This window comes from Vicugna pacos, unplaced genomic scaffold (assembly GCF_048564905.1).
Source record: "Vicugna pacos unplaced genomic scaffold, VicPac4 scaffold_20, whole genome shotgun sequence".
Taxonomy (NCBI): Eukaryota; Metazoa; Chordata; class Mammalia; order Artiodactyla; family Camelidae; genus Vicugna; species Vicugna pacos.
In genome coordinates, this window is record NW_027328741.1 from 69,469,749 (window position 1) to 69,475,748 (window position 6,000).

Genomic DNA, 6,000 nt, shown 5'->3' on the forward strand with positions numbered 1-6,000 from the left:
AACTTAGAACATGGAATGAAGAACAGAGAATTAAGAATATAGAATACAGAATACTGAATATAGAATTTAGAATATAGAATATACAACTCAGAAAATAGAATAGAGAATATAGAAAACAGAATTTAGAAAATGGGATGCAGGACACAGAATTTAGAATATAGAATACAGAAACATCTATATACAATTCAGAATATAGAATGTAGAACACAGCATATAGAATATAGAATAGAGAATATAGAAGCCAAAATTTAGAGCATGTAGTGCAGAACACAGAATTTAGAATATAGAATACAGACCACTGAATATAGAATTTAGAATATAGAATGTAGAACACAGAGTTCAGAATATAGAAAACGGAATACAGAATATAGAATTTAGAATATAGAATGTAAAACACAGAATATAGAATATGGAATACGGAATGCAGAATATAGAATACAGAATATAGAATGTAGAACACAGATTATACAATATGGAAAACAGAATAGACAACCCAGTATTTACAACATGGAATGCAGAACACAGAATTTAGAATATAGAATACAGAATACTGAATATAGAATTTAGAACATAGAATGCGGAACACAGAATTTAGAATATAGAATACAGAATACTGAATATAGGATTTAGAACATGGAATGCAGAACCCAGAATTTAGAAAATAGAATAAAGAATACTGAATTTAAAATTTAGAATATAGAATGTTGAACAAAAAATAGAGAATATAGAATACATAATGCAGAATATAGTATACAGAATATAGAAATTAGAACACAGAATATAAAATATGGAAACAGAATACAGAACCCCGAAATTTGAACATGGTATGCAGAACACAGAATTTAGAACATACAATACAGAATACTGAATATAGAATTTGAATAATAGAATGAAGAACACAGAATATAGAGTATAGAATACGGAATGCAGAATATAGAATACAGAATATAGAATATAGAACACAGAATATAGAATATGGAAAACAGTATACAGAACCCAGAATTAAGAACACGGAATAAAGAACACAGAATTTAGAATATAGATTATAGAATTTAGAATAGAGAATGTAGAACACAAAATATACAATATTGAATACATAATGCAGAATATATTATACAGAATATAGAATTTAGAACACAGAATGTAAAATATGGAAACAGAATACAGAATCCCGAAATACGAACATGGTATGCAGAACACAGAATTTAGAATATAGAATAGAGAATACTGAATATAGTAATTAGAATATTGAATGAAGGACACAGAATATAGAATATAGAAAAGAGAATATAGAACACAGAATTTAGAACATGAAATGCAGAACACAGAATTTAGTATTTAGAATACAGATTACTGAATGTAGAATTTAGAATATACAATGCAGAACATAGAATATAGAATATATACTACGGAATAAGGAATATAGAATTTAGAATATAGAATGTAGAACACAGAATATATAATATAGAATATGGAATGCAGAATAAAGAATGTAGAAATAAGAATGGAGTTCACAAAATATAGAATATAGACTGGAGAATATAGAAGCCAGAATTTAGAACATAGAATACAGAACACAGAATTTAGAATATATAAAACAGAATACTGAATATAGAATTTAGAATATAGAATGTAGAACACAGAATATACAATATAGACAACTGAATTCAGAATATAGGATATAGAATATAGAATGAAGAACACAAATTATAGAATACAGAATAGAGAATTTAGAACACAGAATTTTGAACACGGTATGCAGAACACAGAATTTAGAATAAAGAATATAGAATTTAGAATACAGAATTTAGAAAACAGCATATAGAATATACAATACAGAATACTACATATAGAATTTGGAAAATAAAATTTAGAACACAGAATATACATTGTAGAATACGGAATGCAGAATACAGAATACAGAATATAGAATATAGAACACTGAATCTAGAATATGGAAAAAAGAATATAGAACACAGAATTTAGAACATGGAATGCAGAACACAGAATATAGAATATAGAATACAGTATACTGAATATAGAATTTAGAACATAGAATGCAGAACACAGAATTTAGAATATAGAATACAGAATACTGAATATTGAATTTAGAACATGGAATGCAGAACACAGAATTTAGAATGTAGAACACAGAAATACAATTTAGAATACAGAATGCAGAATATTGAATACAGAATATAGAATGTACAACACAAAATATAATATATGTAAAACAAAATACAGAACCCATAATTTAAAACATGGATTGCAGAACACAGAATTTAGAAAATAGAATACAGAATACTTAATATAGAGTTTACAACATAGAATGCAGAACCCAGAATTTAGAATATAGAATACAGAATACTGAATGTAGAATTTAGAACATGGAATGCAGAACACAGAAATTAGAATATTGAATACAGAATAATGAATATAGAAATAGAATATAGAATGTAGCACACAGAATATAGTATATAGAATAGAGAATATAGAACCCAGAATTTAGAACATGGAATGCAGAACACAGAATTTAGAATATAAAATACAGAATACTGAATATAGGATTTAGAACACAGGATATAGAATATAGAATACGGAATGCAGAATATAGAATACCAAATATAGAATATAGAACACAAAATATAAAATATGGAATACAGAATACATAACCCAGAATATAGAATATGAAATGCAGAACACAGAATTTGGAATATAGAATATAGAATTTAGAATATAGAATGTAGAATATAGAATGAAGAGCACACAATATAGAATATAGAATAGAGAATATAGAACCCAGAAATTAGAACACGGAATGAAGAACACAGAATTTTGAATATAGAATATAGAATTTATAATATATAGTGTAGAACACAGAATATTGAATATAGAATAGAGAAAACTGAATATAGAATTTAGAGTACAGAATGTACAACACAGAATATAGAATATAGAATACGGAATGCAGAATATGGAATACAGAATGTAGAATGAAAAACTCAGAATAGAGAATACGGCATAAAGAATATACAATACACAATATAGAATGTAGAACACAGAATATAAAAAATGGAAAACAGTATACAGAAACCAGAATTTAGAACATGGATTGAAGAACACAGAATTTGGAATATAAAATACAGAATACTGAATATAGAATTTAGAGTATAGAAATTAGAACACAGAATATAGAATATAGAATACGGAATGCAGAATATAGAATACAGAATATAGAATGGAAAACACAGAATAGAGAATACAGCATAAAGAATATGCAATACAGAATATAGAATGAAAAACACAGAATATAAAAAATGAAAAACAGATAACAGAAACCAGAATTTAGAACATGGATTGCAAAACACAGAATTTAGAATATGATATACAGAATACTGAATATAGAATTTAGAACATAGAATTCAGACACAGAATTTAGAACATAGAATAAACAATACTGAATACAGAATTTAGAATATAGAATGTAGAACACAGAATATATAACATAGAATAGAGAATATAGAACCCAGAATTTAGAACATGGAATGCAGATCACAAAAATTATAATATAGAATACAAAATAGTGAATATAGAATTTAGAATATAGAAATAGAACACAGAATATAGAATATAAAATACGGAATGCAGAATAAAGAAGGTAGAATATAGAATGAAGAACACAAAATATAGAATATAGAATAGAGAATATAGCAACCAGAATTTAGAAATGGAATGCAGAACAGAGAATTTAGAATATAGAATTCAGAAAACTGAATAAATATTTTAGAATATAGAATGTAGAACATAGAATATAGAATATAGAATACGGAATGCAGAATATACTTTGTAGAATGTAGAATGAAGAACACAAATATAGAATACATACTAGAGAGAATAGAACACAGAACTTAGAACCCGGAATGCAGAACATAGAATTAAGAATATAGAATACAGAATATTGAATATAGAACTTAGAATATAGATTGTAGAACACTTAATAAAGAATATAAAATACGGAATACTGAATATAGAATTTAGAATGTAGAATATAGAACACAGAATATAGAATATAGATAAGAAAATATAGAACCCAGAATTTAGAACATGGGTGCAGAACACAGAATTTAGAATATAGAATACAGTATACTGAATACAGTATGCAGAATATGGAATGTAGAACACAGAGTATAGAATATAGAATACGGAATACATAATATAGAATATAGAGCACAGAATATGGAATATGGAAAACAGAATACAGAACCCAGAATTTAGACCATAGAATGCAGAACACAGAATTAAGACTTTAGATTACAGAATGCTGAATATAGAATTTAGAACATAGAATTCAAAACACAGAATATGGAATACAGCATACAGAACGCAGGATTCAGAAAATGGAATTCAGAACACACAATACATAATATAGAATAAAGGAATAGAATGTAGAATATAGAATGTAGAACACAGAATATAGAATATAGAATACAGAATGCAGTATGCAGAATTTAGAACAAGGAATTCAGAACACAGAATATATAATAAAGTATACCGAAATATTATGTGGTATATAGAATGTTGTACACAGAATTTATAATATAGAATACAGTATATAGAATGTACAATACAGAATGTAGAACACAGAATATTGAATACAGATTACGGAATACAGAACCCAGAATTTAAAACATGGATTGCAGAACACAGAATTTAGAAAATAGAATACAGAATACTTAATATAGAGTTTACAACATAGAATGCAGAACCCAGAATTTAGAATATAGAATACAGAATACTGAATGTAGAATTTAGAACATGGAATGCAGAACACAGAAATTAGAATATTGAATACAGAATAATGAATATAGAAATAGAATATAGAATGTAGCACACAGAATATAGTATATAGAATAGAGAATATAGAACCCAGAATTTAGAACATGGAATGCAGAACACAGAATTTAGAATATAAAATACAGAATACTGAATATAGGATTTAGAACACAGGATATAGAATATAGAATACGGAATGCAGAATATAGAATACCAAATATAGAATATAGAACACAAAATATAAAATATGGAATACAGAATACATAACCCAGAATATAGAATATGAAATGCAGAACACAGAATTTGGAATATAGAATATAGAATTTAGAATATAGAATGTAGAATATAGAATGAAGAGCACACAATATAGAATATAGAATAGAGAATATAGAACCCAGAAATTAGAACACGGAATGAAGAACACAGAATTTTGAATATAGAATATAGAATTTATAATATATAGTGTAGAACACAGAATATTGAATATAGAATAGAGAAAACTGAATATAGAATTTAGAGTACAGAATGTACAACACAGAATATAGAATATAGAATACGGAATGCAGAATATGGAATACAGAATGTAGAATGAAAAACTCAGAATAGAGAATACGGCATAAAGAATATACAATACACAATATAGAATGTAGAACACAGAATATAAAAAATGGAAAACAGTATACAGAAACCAGAATTTAGAACATGGATTGAAGAACACAGAATTTGGAATATAAAATACAGAATACTGAATATAGAATTTAGAGTATAGAAATTAGAACACAGAATATAGAATATAGAATACGGAATGCAGAATATAGAATACAGAATATAGAATGGAAAACACAGAATAGAGAATACAGCATAAAGAATATGCAATACAGAATATAGAATGAAAAACACAGAATATAAAAAATGAAAAACAGATAACAGAAACCAGAATTTAGAACATGGATTGCAAAACACAGAATTTAGAATATGATATACAGAATACTGAATATAGAATTTAGAACATAGAATTCAGACACAGAATTTAGAACATAGAATAAACAATACTGAATACAGAATTTAGAATATAGAATGTAGAACACAGAATATATAACATAGAATAGAGAATATAGAACCCAGAATTTAGAACATGGAATGCAGATCACAAAAATTATAATATAG